This window comes from Sciurus vulgaris (genome assembly GCF_902686455.1).
Source record: "Sciurus vulgaris genome assembly, chromosome: 3".
Taxonomy (NCBI): Eukaryota; Metazoa; Chordata; class Mammalia; order Rodentia; family Sciuridae; genus Sciurus; species Sciurus vulgaris.
This window is the reverse complement of record NC_136463.1, coordinates 22,892,795-22,908,308: the sequence shown is the minus strand read 5'-3', so window position 1 is coordinate 22,908,308 and position 15,514 is coordinate 22,892,795. Positions and strand designations below refer to the sequence as shown.

Sequence of the window (15,514 nt, the reverse complement as noted above, 5' to 3'; positions counted from 1 at the left end):
GTGACTGGGTTTGCAAGTTACTAGCAAAGAGATTGCATGGCTTGCACAAGTTTTCCCACGAAGAATGGGTGGAGTGAGGACCAAGGTTAAGATCTTGAGGAACTGTAACATTTAATGAGAAGCAGAAGATCCTGACAGGTAACACTTACAGAATCAGGAGATGGAAGTTTGAAGAGAGCCAAGGAGAAGAGAATTTCAAGATGGAATGGTCAATGGTGTCAAAAAGGTCAAGTAGAATAGAACTACAAAGTTGCTTTTCAATTTGGCTTTTTATTCTGAAAAGATCCTATGAGTGCTTTTGTCCTTTAGGACTAGGAAGTGAATTCTCTCAAAACTACTAAGTAAATTTGCATGTGTTTTTCACAGTCCTTATAATTTATGGATTATATAATATGAGGATTTGTGCACATTAAATGAAACATGAAAACTGATATAATAATTTAGGAGAGAGCTGAAGGCCAAAGATTATCCATGTTGAGGCGGCCGTTGAAGCCTTTAGACCACCTGGCTTCTATAAAGGAGAGAGAGCAGAGGGTTCAGACCCAATGGTAAGGAAACAAGGTTAGGCTTGGCACAAGGGAAAATACTCAGAAAAGAGTATAAAAAGTGAATAAAGGGAGACATGCTTCCTGAGTTGTCCTGCAGCTTCTGTTGATCAGCTGTGTGAGGGGCTGCCACTGCGTGTGGTGTGCCCACCCAACCTGCAGAACTCTTGCCTTGTCTACTTGCTGGTGTAGGGCTCTGGGCACGGCACCATGGCTGCTCCATGGGATGGGTAGGCTGGACTGCAGCTGGTGTCTGCAGTGGACAAACCCATGAGAAACCTGCTGGACTTCTGCTGCGGCCAGGTGGTGAGAGCTTTCAGCCATGGCTCCAAGCAGCTGGGCATCCCCACAGCTAATTTTCCTGAACAAATAATAGATAATCTTCCAGCTGATATATCCACTGGCATTTATGATGGTTGAACCAGTGTTGGCAGTGCTGGTTAGACGGTGGTGAGGATAGAATGAAACTCATACAAGAATGTGAAAAAGTCCATGGAAACTCGTATTGTCCATACCTTCCAAGAGGACTTCTATGGGGAAGTCCTCATGTGGCAATCTCAGACCCGAAAAGAACTTTGATTCTTTAGAGTCACTTATTTCAGTAATTCAAGATGATATTGAAGAAGCTAAGAAGAAACTAGATTTACCAGAACATTTGAAACTCGATGACAATTTCTTCCAAGTTCCTAAAAGCAAAATGATGAACAGCCACTGGTGAAAAATTACCTTAATCATTTATTTCACTCTTCATAACTTTGTAGTCTCATCTTGCTTACATTTTTAAAAAACAAACATCTTTCTGTTGTGGTAAATTAGTTTTAAAAGTGACATGTTTTCTCTCTCCTTTGCTTCATTAGTGTGGCTAAGGGCTTATCAATTTTGTTTACTTTTTCAAAGAACCAACTTTTTGTTTTGTCAATTTTTTTGAATTGTTTCAATTTCATTGATTTCAGCTCTGATTTTAATTACTTCCTGTCTTCTACTACTTTTGGTGTTACTCTGTTCTTCTTTTTGTAGGACTTTGAGATGTAATGTTAGGTCATTTATTTGTTGACAGAAACATCAGTATCACCAAGGTCACCAGCAGGAGAATATGTAGCAACAGAGCCAGGAGAACCCAGCTCCCAGGAAGACCTGTCCAAACTCTTCAAGCCACCCAGGCTCCTTCCATGATGGATCTGATTCTCACTGCAGGTCAGATTAACACTTTCTTCCAGAACATCAAAGAATTTACTGCTCCAAACAGGCAAACTCTTTATGGCTCATGATCTTCAAGAATACAACAAAGAAAAGGCAGATGATAGGAAAGAAGTTAGGGTAGACTCTTAAGGTCATACCAGGTCAGCTCCTGGAAGAGATACACTTGCATGTTAAAATGCACAGAGGTTCCCTTTAATGTCATTGCTGTTTTTGACTATAATGTATTTCTAGCCAATATCAAAACAAAATCTTGACTGCTTAAAAAAAAAGTGCCATGTTACCCTATTATGCTTCCAACTGTTTTACACTTCATGCTCTAGTACCAAAAATAATCATTTAAAAACTAATTGTTTTTATGTAAGATATTAATTAAAACGAATCACTAGAAAGATACTAAATGTCTTGTAATGGAAATAAAATGTATATAAGTATGGGTAAAAAAGCAAGTCACTATGAGAACTGTAATTCTCATGGTAAAATGGGAACATGTATGTTACCTGTATAGCATATGTTGGTAAATGGAGAAGACATGAAAATAATGCATTAAACAGAAGTTTGATCATTTACTATAAACCTAAGGAGAAAAATACAGTCTGTAACTTTGATATTTTGTGCATTAATGTATCATTACAGACATGAAGACTTTTGTGAAATATTTTTTACTCATTTCCCTGCTGAGGTCAGTTCATTGTACTATCTCTGTTTTTGGGTAGAGCTGCCTCAATTCTGAGAGGCCTACATTCCCACTGCCTATCAGTTTCTCTAGTTTGCTTTTTAAGATTGTAAAATGAGTGTTTTTCAGTTCTATAGGTTTTATTTTTTGTGTTGTTCTTTCTTTCATAAGAGTATATAATTTTGTTTTTCAACGTGTTTGTTGACTTTAGTTCCTGCTTTAAACTAGAATTGTTATCACTTTTTTTCCCCCACTTGGAATACCCTACAACTGTATACTTAAGACACTGCATCTGTGTATACCATTCCATTCCATCACTATATGCAGAGATTAGGTGCATTTCTGTATTACATTTTGGAAAAACAACAAACTTCATCTTTGGGTTTCCTCAGAATTTAAATGAATACATAGCTGTTCATTTGTATTTGCCAGTTTCTTAAGGAACACAAAAATTTTATTCCCCTTGCCCCCAAGAAATTATTTAAGAGCCAATTACACTATGAATAACTGACAAAGTTATGTATTTTAATGTGATTATATGTTCCAGAGCAAATCTAAACTGTTGTAATGGTATATGTACAATATAATTTAATGCTAGCCTGAAGAGCACTTGTAGCTTGAGGGAAAGCTATAAATAAAATTTTATTAAATATGGAGTAACTTTGGATTGTGTAGAGGGAAATGAGAGGGATATAGGGATAGGAAAGATGGTGGAATGAGACAAATATCATTACACTATGTACATGCATGATTACATGAATGGTGTGAATCTACATTGTGTGCAACCATAGAAATGAAAAGTTATTCCCCATTTGTGTACAGTGAATCAAAATGCAGTCTGTAAAAATAAGAAATAAAAAAAATAAAAAACAACAAACAAAAAAAAAAAAGAAAAGAAAAAGCAAGTGAAGAGTCATCTGGAAGACTGGGAAAAATTCAGGAAATCACAGCATTATAGCATGGGTGATTCACTTGGCAGGGTTTCCAGAAGGAGGTTCTTGCAGGCCTTGAGTTTCAAATTCTGCAGAAAGTCCATGGAGAATGAAGCCTCACAAAAACCACACATGATGTTGCCACAAGATCCTTAGAGATCTGAGAGCAAGAATGTTCTCGACAATGCAGGGCACAGAAGCCAGGCTATTTGTCATTAAGGAAGGAAAGGGTGGAGATGGAATGAGGCCATCTATATCTTATGTTGCTGCAGCTTATTGAGTGGGTGTACAAGACAAAAGAATGGTGAGGAGTGAAGGCAAGATTGTTGGGTACAGAACACACTTCTCAAAAGAAGCAAGTTGGATTTTGAGCTCTTTAAAGGTATTTAGGAAACATTCCCTTGTGGAAAACAAAGAAAAGGAGACTATTCAGGTAGCCAACAAGATAGCCTGGTAGGTACTTGGAAGGAGAGAGAAATCAGAAATTGTAGTGATCCAAGAAACTGAACCCTCAGTCAGCAAGAGTTTGATAACACACATAGGTCTTCATCCTATCTTGTGATTATTTGTGTCTTGTCCCCCACCCTCCACCCTATGATATATGGCTTCCTCAAAGGTAAGGACTGTACCTTACTTATCTTTGTGTCCTCAGGACCCAGTAAAACCACCTGTTAGATGAGTGATTTAAACTTTATCATAGGAAACTTGTCATAATAGACATGTGGTATCATTAAGACTATATCTGAAAAAGGCATACATTTTAGAAGATGTGGTGAATGTGCAGGAAAGTGGCCTTGAACACGTGGGAAAATATGTCCAAACTGGCACTCTAATCTATACATCAGTATTGTGTGAATAGTGATGTAAGGCTGTCATCAAGTGTCAGGTCTCTTATAGGTCAAGTTCAGTTTCTGCACCTGCAAAGCTGAGAGGAACAGTTTCTGGACTATGGCAAATTTTCCGAAGTAATTTTAATTTATATGTTTTAAAAACCTCTTGACAGTCAATCAAGTCTTGTTGAGAGCCTTTTGTTTGGTTTATTATGTATTCCCATACCTTCCATTAATGGTTTAAGGAATAATATCAGAAAGCATCACTTTAAATAATTAATTGGTTTTTCATCATCACTTAAGAACTGATGATGAAAAATAGAAAGATAGTTTTAGGGAATATGTAGTTTGTTAGAAATAATATACACAAAACCTTTTTGCTGCTATTCTGTCCTGTACTCACGGCAGACATTACTATTTGATAATGACATCTTTCTGCTGTATGTAGAGTTATTCTTAATAATATTAATCCAGGAAGCCATGATCAGTTTCCTGAGTTGGAGCCATATGAACTAAAACTGTCTTCCTTTTCTAGCTCAGATGATTTGTTTATGGATTCTAGCCATCAAAAATGCAGAATTAAACTAGAAAAGACCTAAAGGATAGTTTATCCTTTGAGTTTCACACCTTGAAAGCAAATATTATTTTTGACCAAAAGCCTCTGTGTGTTCTGTCAGAAATAATACCAGGCTGGACAAATAAGAATGGCCATGATGGAATTATCTAGACCACCAATATTCACTGTCATGTCTACTGCCAGACTAGAGTTTGCAAGGGACCTTAGAGGTTATTATCACATTTCAGATTCCAACCCTTCTTACTGGGTGTATGGTAAATTATGTAATCCCTCTTAATCTTCATGAAAGACATCCAATTCATAAATTTGAGACCAACAGTTTAGGCAATACATAAACAAAGTGTCTTACACGTGGCAAATATGAATGTTAGTCCTTATCACTTCTCTTGTTAAATATTCAACAATAAGCAGAACCCCCTTATCAAATATCTCTACTCTCTACTTACATATTTCTAGAAATGGAAATTTATTGTCTCATAAGGCATTCCATTTTTGAGATGCTTAAACTCTCAAAAAGTTGTCTTTATATTGAATGAAATCTACCACAGAGAATATGACTTTGCTGGTGGAGTCTTTTGGATATTTGACAAAGTTTAATTTATTCCTTGCCAGTTCACTCAACTGTCCCTTATATGACAGGATTTCCACCTGCATTATCATTTAAGCTGCTTTTTCTAATACTAGGAAAAAATAATGATGCAATTGGGGTAACACAGCATGAATTTCTGGAAAAAAATTCCTTGAATTAATATTAGGAAATTATTTTTTAGAAATGCATGCTGTGTTTTACCCCAACTGAATCAATATTCAGGGCAGTACTACTTCCAGAATGTAATACAACATGGAATTTATTGTTTTTAATCTAAATTCATAGAAATTATTTAAATTTAATAATTTAATAATTAAGAATGAGTAACATAAATGTCCCCCCACCCTTGGTTTCAGGGTGTGGCTTCAGTGTGGCTCAAATGGCTTCAGCACATTTGTAATGGAAACTTGTTTTACTCACTTTCTGGGTTCACCCTCTTGGGTGTGGGGCCAATGTTTGTCATTCAGACATTTCTGATTGTGGTGTTGATTAAGTATTTGGCTCTTAAGCTATAATTATCTTCCTCCTTCAATTAAAATCACATTTCTATATTGCAACACATAGTTATTGCAAAATCTAGCAATACATATTGGATTTTTATTTCCCTCCAAATAAACTTTCCCTGACTATTCAGATTTTTTCTTCTCAGTTGTTCAACTGTTCAGTGTTGCTGTATTTCATTGCTGGGTAGAACATTCTTCCCAAGATTGATCAGTGAATACTTTCTGATATTGTGTTTTTGTCTGTGTCTCTTTTACTTTAGTAGAGTGATTAAAACAGTCTGTCTTACTGTTTCCAGATTTTGGAATTTCGAATGACTCATATTATTATAGCCATACCTATATGACAGCATAATTGGTACCAAAATGAAAAATTCAATCAACATGTGCTTTTATTGTAAATTGAACCAAATGACAGACTTAATAGTTTTCATTGGATTTCAACCAGTATTCCCCCCTGAATTTTTTTGTTTTGTTTTGTTTTAGTGCTGGGAATTGAATCCAGGTTCGTGTGCATGTTAAGCACATGCTTCACCATTGAGCTACACCCTAAGCTTGTTTTCTCTGAAATTTTCAATGATGTGTAAACACATATCAGCCTAATGTGATGTTCCTAAACATCATTTCAACCAACACATATTCGGCATACCCACATTCTGCCAGATGCTGAATTTAGTACTAGGGATTTATTTATGGATGACCAATAATACATGGCCCTACCTTTGAGAATGAATTAGATGCAAACATTTATCTTCTGAAAATAAAGTGCAGATCACCATGATCACGGAACTTAGGGCTCTTTTTTTTTTTAATTTTTAAAATTGTAAAGGGACAGGCACATTGAACTTCTTATTGCCTATCCATTCCTATGTAATACCAAAGCACAAAGTTGTATATACTCCTCAAGGCTCTACTCAGATGCTTTTTTATGCCCAAAGAGTGGTCCTCACACCCAGCCCTGTGTATTCTCTCCCTCTTGCAAACTTCTGTATTACCTCATCTTCCTTTTCTTTCATAGGCAGGTCACTTTACATCTCAAGGTAAAGGCATTTGCATGTCTATGTGGGCTCACAATTACTTCTGTAAATATTAGTTTGAGGGAAAAGTGTATTTTAGAGAGAGTACCTCTGAAGATTAAGAAGGCACAAGTTCTATTGTGATCAAATTGCTGGAAGTATTGTTTTCAGACTCTTTTCATGTAAAACCAGTCTTCTATCATTTGCTTAAAGAGAACTCAGTTTTGTATTCATTTGTACAGAGCACACTCTAATGATGAGTTAGATGATTCCAAGGTTGCTTCTTTAAGACGAGAACTTTGGAACTTTTTTTTTTTCCTTGTAAGTACTGCATAGAAACCAAGTTATGGTATTTTGTAAAAGCAACCTCTACTCTTCTTTAGATGTGTGGGAAAAAGTCCTCAGGTTAATTTCCTTTAAAAACTGTCCTGAACTAAAAGACTACTTGTTGAAACTGAAGATCACTTTCTACTGAATCACCAGACATTGAGCAATATGATTTATATCAATAAACCTTGTGAAATGGCCAAGTTAAGTTTTGCATATTTTGGATACATTCTGTGTCCCCATCGAGCATCAAGTATTTTGAATATTTTCTGAAAAATATTAATTGTATTCAATGGACATCTTGGTAAAATGCAAACACCTTTTAAATGTTTGTTTTTTCAGTCTGTGACAGCCTAATTTCTTTATTAAGATTTAAGGAGAAGAAAGTAAGTGGAATTCATTTCCATGTGACTCAAGCATATTTTAAATAGAGTAATCAAAACAAATAGACTCAGATTATATATATTCAAGGCAGCCTCTTAGTGCCTCCTGTGTGATGGTCATGACTTCACTGCTGTGCCTTTCTAGTGTTTGTTCATTTAGTCTTACCAAAGAGGAGTGGTGGAAAATTTAGATATAACTAACAAATACATAAAAATATGATGGATATTTCAAGAAAATAATAAAAGAAAATGTCTTAGCACCATTCAATATTCATGCAACAAATGCCTACTAAGCACTTCTAAGGTGGTAGTCCAATGTGCAAAGTACTGGAACTACCTAAAGGGTAGGTAATGCAGATGTTGTTGCAGCTTTTATTGAGTGAATAATCTAGCACTTACACACAGTACCATGCACATACGCTCAGCAAGATCTATTGTTTCCTATGCAGTGGACTGATGTGCTATATAGAGCTATGAAGGGAATTCACAGTATATGATGTACGTAATAAAATAGGAGAAACTGCCTTGGCTGACGGTGGTGGTGGCAGGCAGTGCAGGGGCAGAGACCAGTTAAGGATTCTCAGAGGAAGTGACATTTGAGTTAAGAGCTGTCTGTTGAGTGGGAATTAGGCTGGCCAAAATGGCGTAGGAAGCATGTTCTAGGCAAAGGAAAAGAGTCTGAAAAGGAGCTGGAGTGGGATGGAACAGGATGTTAGAATTTACTTGACCACATTGAGCCCTTCATCCTGTATGTGTATGTCAAAATGTATATCAAAACATCATGTTGTATATCTTAAGTGTACATATTTTTTAAAAAGTCAAACAAGGCCATCAGGGTTGCTGAAGATGGAGAGGAGGCACACAATTTGAGAAAGGTCAGACCTTGCCATATTTTGGTCTTTACTCCAAGAGCAATCTGAAGTCTTTGAGAGGTTTTAACCCGTGGAGTGACAGGATCGGCTTGGTGCGGGAAGAATTGAAGGGAAGTAAGTGGAAACTGTGTGGTTATTTAGATGGGACACCATAAAGTATGGGCTTGGACAAGGTTGATGGTGGTGGTGATGATGGTGGTGGAGAAATTAGATCATAAGATATTTAGGAGTCAAAATACCAGATATAACTATAATGTGCTTAGACTATTTGTTGCATGAATGAGTACATATAGCTCTAGTTTCAGGAAATGTGGGGCTTGACCTAGTTGAAAAACATTACCATTGAAGGATTTTGAAACCAACAGTGATAGAGGGATGATTTTTCCTGGATTGTTTAACTCAAGTTCAATGTGACTGAAATGGAAGAATTTGTTAAAATAATGTTTTCTGAGCAAACCAAAAATAAATTAAATGACCCATACTGATCCTAAACAGATTTGTAATTCAGAGACAAGTTATCATGATGATATAAGAAGTTTGGGGGTGTATATTATATACATATATTATATACATATATATACACACACACACACCCATACCCACACACATGTATATTGCAAGTACTTTTTGATACACATTAACACATTTTTGGAATGCAGTTGTATATGACTAGGTTTTCGGGGTGCATTTTTAGAGAATGCAGTTACAAAATCTCCCTCTGGATAAAGTGGCAAATAATGATATAACCTGCTTAATTTTGGCTTTGTACCTTGGGAAATGCAATCGTACAAATATTGTCCTTTAACTCCTCAGAAATCGTCTCTGACATGCAACTGTTTGCTGTGTACCCTGGAGGTAACAGATAATCACGATAATGATGACTCAAACGTGCATGGCTTCTCCTCCCTGCCCAGCCCTACCTTCCCCTTGAGTGCTTCTCATCTTCCCACTGGCCAGCATTCAGTTCTCTTGGCTCCATCAGCTCATCATAAACTCAGCACACTTAAAAACTCTTTCCAGAGGCACGCTGAGGAGAGAGAGAGAGCTGCCAGTGAAGACTCCAGGGAGAATTGAGTCAAATTCTCCAACCTCACACCACCCCCACCCTCTGAATAAGGAGACAGGGAAACTAGACCTCATTTTGGCTTATCTACAACACCCCTGGTGATTCTGATTAATGTGGCTCCAATTCTACAGGTTTTGTTCCAGGGTTGTCTCTCGATTGGATGTTGATTGCGTATGTTTGTTTTTTTAAAGAAACAATGATGAAATTTATCTTATCAGCCAGATCAAGTCACTTATTAGATAAGATATAAAGGTTTAACTTTACAATCAGTGTCATCCAGAATCATCACATAGGGTTGTTTAGAATAAGTATCCACTGAAAACTTCCAAAAGTACCTTGGATGTACTTTATATAATGTAAAATATAATATAAAATATAGCAAAATATTTGAATGTTATACTTTAAAAACATGCTCTGAAAATATCTGTTTAATAGTTTGAGTTGGTCCTCTTAAAGCTAATAACAATGAATGAGGAGGTGTCATATCTTCCGCCTCCTCACACTTTTGTTAAATGGTCAGCATATTTTACATGTGGGGCAATGACACTTGCCAATTAAAAATGATGATGACTTACCTTATTCTATTTTTGCAGATGCAATAAAGAAAAAAAGGGTATGAAACTTTATCATGTATTAGTCTCTAGTTCATAAACACTGAGATTATTGTCAACAGAATATGTAAAGATTTTTGTATAGTTGGTGCCAAACAAATTTGTTGAATGAATTAATATGCAAATAATGTGATACCATATATATTTATAATTATACCAACTTGATATCATTTAAAAATTAAAATTACACTTCAACTGGCTAAAACAAGTTGTATTTGAGGCTGTTTGAAATGTGAAACTATAGCCTTAAGTGATTTTTTAAAAATTCCATAGTTTTTGCAATCAAATGAAATATTTCAAAATGGTTACACTTTTCTCAGCAGAAGCTTCTCATATGTATATATATATGTGTGTGTGTATAAATACATACACATATGTATACACACACACACACACACACACACAAATATATATAAAATTTAGGAGATGGGTTTCAAGTCCTTAATCTGAGCAGCAAGAACATAGTGTCCTGTGTTTATAGTGTTTTTCCTGATTTCAAAATTCTGGGCTAATGTGATTATATATGATATTATTATTGCATTTTTGTAAAAGATGAGTCATCTTGAGTTGAAAACTTGTTCTGGATAAAATACAGAGTCAATGAGCAAAGCCTCAAGTACAGTCTACTTTCCGTCAGACCCCACTGCTCTCCGTGGATTGTTTTATTAATGTGGTTTATTTAAAGGTCTACTTCTACATTATACTTTCATTTCCATTTCATCTGAAGAAAAGTTGCATTTAATTAGGAATATATGCATATTGAAACATTAACAAGGACAACTTCTAGCAACTAATTTTAAGGAAGGCCAGAGTGCAGAAATTGTTTCTGAAAGGCTTAATGCTCATATTTCTGTTAAGTTTTACTCTTGTTCTAGTTTTGCAAACAAAAATTGCGTGATTTTGTTCTAAGTTACACTTTGCTCGTTTAAGAAAAGAAAACACAACAACAACTCTACAGTCACAAGTGATCATCTCTGAGAGTGTGGAGGTTTCCCTTCATCTTTTAGACTTGTTATTTACTTGTAGAGTCCTCTCTTCAATTTGTCTGTTCAGCTACATTAATCTTAGAATCTTACAGTTCTAAAGTGCTTTCTGGCTTCACATTGCTCAACTTGTGATATAGAGAAGATAAATATAATCCCCTCCCGCCAGCATGTTAGCTGACAAAACTAAGCAACCCACTAAGGAGAAATACTTCAGATGAAAAAGGATCGTACATTTCTTTTTCAAAATTGGAGCTGTTTCAGAGTGTATATGACGGGAAAGGAAAAAAATAGGTATCTGGGGGAAATATGCAAAGTCGTTAATTTCTTTAGTTGTAGAGTGTTTTTTTTCTTTCTGTACTAGTAACAGCTGACATTTAGTTAGTGCTCACCATCCGCCATGTGTGAATGGACTCACTGAATCCTAATATTTGCGTGTGGCGGATGCTGTTTCTTTTTCTCTTCTTCTTTTTGTTTGTTTGTTTGTTTGCTGTGGTGGAAAAAGAACCCAGGCTAGGCAATAGCTCTAGCACGGAGCTATGCCCCTTGCTGGTAGGCACTGATTTGTCCTGATTTTACAGACCAGAAAACTGAAGATTGGTGATGAATAAAACCACTAGGAGGTGGCAGAGCTGGACCCCAAACTGAGGCCATCAGCTTGTGAATGTGTTCTTAACCACTGTGCTCAGGGGTGCACTGGTGTGAGACAGCTCCCAGTTTTAAAAAAGGGAAAGCCCAAGTTCTGTGGCATAAATATTCCCACTGTGGCCAATTTCAGTGGTTTAATAGCCAGCTGGGAAAATCAGTGATTAGTACTCAGGAGCAGGCTTGGCTTGCTCTAGCGCACCTTTGCCGATCCTACGTGGTCTCTGTGCTTCCAGCACAGTATTGGTTCATCTGTCACCGTCACCACAATCAAAACACAGACCATTTCCATCAATCCTGAAGTTCCTCGTGCCCCTACCCAATTAACCCGTGAATCCCCACTCCTCCACTGCTTTCAGACCCGGTGACCATTGATCTGCTTTCTGTCACTGTGTATGAGATTTGTTTTTCCTGAAGTTTCATATAAATGGAATCATACAGTACATATTCTCTTAGTCTGACTTCTTTAGCTCAAAATAATGGTTTTGAAATTTATCCAGTATTTTTTTTTTTTTTTTTTTTTTTAAGAGACAGTTCTCACTGTGTTCCCCAGCTGGCCCTGAACTCCTGGGCTCCTCCTGCCTAAGCTTCCCAAGTAGCTGGGAGTACAGGTGCGTCCCTCAGCAGCACCTGGCTTCCCCAAGTGTTTGCAGATTAGTTATTGCATTATTATATCCTTATTTATTGGCACGTTGTCTTCAAGTGTGTGGATTTGTCATAATTTATTTATTTACCAGGGAAATATTTTTTGACCTAGAGTTCTGGTCCTAACAAGTCTTTTATAAATGTGTCATTGCAGTGTGTTCATAGCAGTGACGAAGAGGATGCATTCAATTATCATCCCAACTTTTTAAAGTTTGATTTTGAGCTTCTGATACTAATATTAAACAATGGCATTTAGTTTTAGATTCAATTCCAAGAGTAAAGAAACATTTAGTGCCACATCAAAAACCATTTACTCAGTTATATGAATACATTTCTTATTTTCATTTGATATTTGAGTGTACTATTTAGAGCCTGAGTAGTTCAGATTGGCTGTCTGGTGCTCTAAACTCTAAATAATTGCTTTAAAAATTTTATGCATTTTAGAACTTTCAGTGGAGTAATTATTAGTTACATAAGATAGTTTAATTCTTTAAGTTGATACTTTGAAAAGTGTTTGCTTTCTCCTTCTTCTCCTCTTCATTTGCCTTCTTCCCTCTGTCTCCCTCTCTTAAATAAAGTTTCTAGTATTGAGAACACCTCAAGGGACTAGAACAAACAGGTTAATTTTTCAAAGTTCCTTTCCAAGTATTGCAAATTTTCTCTCTTATGTGGAAGAAACTACCCCCCCCCCCAAAAAAACAAAAACAAAAACAAAAACAAAAAACCAAAACCCTGAAAAGAGAAGAGGGATTTTAAGAGAAAGGGGTGGGGATTGAGGGGAGGGAGAGAGAGGAGAGGACAAGAAAGGGCAGAAGGGAAGCTGGACATGATCAAGGCATAGTGTATGCATGCATGTAGATGTTTCAGGGAAGCTCTTTAATTTGTACAATTAATATATGTTAATAATTTTAATAATAAAAATAATAGAGTTGTTCTCCTGATAGTCCAGCAGGGGGCACTCCTACAAAGCCTAAAGAGATACCTTTGACTTTCTAAGGTGTTTTTTCCAGGTGGTTTCCTACCAACTGTGACCTATTTGCAAACCCATTTGTTTCAAATAATGTAAAGGTATTTCCCTCCCGCCCCCAGATTATTAGTCATACATGCTGTTTGTTAAACATTTTTTAAAAATACAAAAGAAAAAATTACTTTCCACAGCCCTTGCTAATCCTCAAGAGATTACTGTAACAGTTCAGTACATACAGTATTTTCTAGACCTTTCTTTAGCTTAGGCACACAATAAATACATATAAAAGTGAAATTATAAATTGGTGAAATTTTAGATTTTAAAATAATCACAAACAATATGCTTGTGTTTTGCTGTCTAATCTTTTCCTTAGGGTTTTTTGTTTCCTTTTGAGTAAGTTATTTTCCTTAAAGACAAACCTTCTATTTCTGCGGTTCATGAAAGTACAGAGGGGCCTTTTATGCTTGTGCAGAATCAGGGCTTGTAGTCTAGTGAACAAAGACTGGAGTTCAAGATAAGTTTGCTGCTATGGTTTGAAAGTTTGTGTTCCCCCAAATTTGTATGTTGAAATCTAATCACTGATGTGATGGTATTAGGAGGTGGGGGTTCTGGGAGTTGATTAGGTCGTGAGGGCAAAACCCTTGTGAATAGGATTAGTACCCTTAGGAAGGAAAAGAGGCCCCAGAGAGCTCCCTGGCCCCTTCCACCCTCTGAGGATGTAACCGGAAGGCACTGTCTATACACCAGAAAGCAGGCTCTTACTAGATATTGAATCTGCTTCCAGAACTGAAAGGAAATACATTTCTGTCATTTATATCCTTCCTGGCATAAGGTATATTGTTACGGCATCCTGAACAGACTAAGATGAATGCTGTTAATTGCATTTTTTTGGCAGTATGCATAATAATAATGCATAATAGGGCAGTCGGATGTAGGCAATAAGAAATTTAATGTTTCCTTAGTTGAGTGAAGACTGTAGAATGATCTGACAGAGATTATTAGGAAAGGACTATTACTCGGGACTTGATGCTAGTCCATGAAATTCTGGCCATCAGAGACTCCGTGGGAAGTTTTGTGAAATCATTCCCCCTAACCCCATAACCTTGCAGGCAACTGACTTCCTCCACAGCGTGCAATCCAGGAGACCAGAGCAGAGCTGAAAGGCTTTCATACCTGTGCTCGGAATCATGTACTGTCACTTCCTCAACAGGTCTGCCCTCTCTCCACTGTGGGAGGCACCCCACAAGAGACAAGAGTATTAGCAGGTGAGGCTCCCTGGGGCCATTGTGGAGGGTCCAAGAAGTGATCACAAGAAGCTACAAGAAGTGATCACTGTCTAGATGGTATTTGAAGCCACGGGATTAGAGGAAACTTCCTGGGGAGCAAGTATAAAGAGAAGGATGGAATAAACATTCAGAGGTCACAGAAGGAAGTCTGAGAAAAAGCTTCCAGTGAAAATAGTGTCTCAGGGAGTCCTGTGGGGCGCGGGGATATGTTCCCCAAAGAAGGAAATGCTGAGAAACTAAGAATGGCTAAGAAATGGCAGCTGGGTTTACACTTGTGCAAACCCCTCTGTCCTTTGAGTCTTGGACCATCCTGTTGTGGTTATAAGGAAAACAGATGTTATTTAAAACAGTAGCTGTTTGCAGGCACTTTTGAGTACCGTGAAAATGGCCCCATGTCTTACCAGGGGCTAGGAACCTTGTTCAGGAAAAGACCTTGATAATCTCTTTGGGTGTGAAAAGTGAGGTTCTCCTAGGATGTGTGCTGGAGAAATGAATGCAGGACCTGATAGAGTCAAAGACTGATTTCAGAAAGCTGCATACCAAAGCAAGTCGGCTTAAAATACCGTCTGTGGCTTCACTCAGCTCTGGAATTACTCCAGGCTTGGCTCCTTCCCTTCCCTCCACTCCCTTGGACACTCCTTGCCCATCCCTCCCCTGGTTTCCCTATCCCATTTTGATTCCATGTAGTAAACAGTAATGAGACACAAACATGGAGTACTTTTTAAGTACTTTCTGGGTTCTTGGGGTTTTAATCTTGACGGCAACCACCTGGTGAAGCAGGTACTAGCATCGCTGTCATTTCCACCTTAATGATTGGAGGTAAAGTTACTTCCTGTTAAGTAGCAGGGTCAGGATTTGAACCCAATC

The 15,514-nt window shown here is 37.2% G+C and overlaps 1 pseudogene across 1 annotated transcript; it reads left to right on the top strand.

Moving 5' to 3' along the window:
* The first annotated feature begins 255 nt into the window (after positions 1-255).
* On the top strand, positions 256-3,335 carry LOC306657146 (riboflavin kinase-like; annotated as a pseudogene). The gene has a single exon. The product of its transcript is annotated as a riboflavin kinase-like (transcript).
* The last annotated feature ends 12,179 nt before the right edge of the window (positions 3,336-15,514 follow it).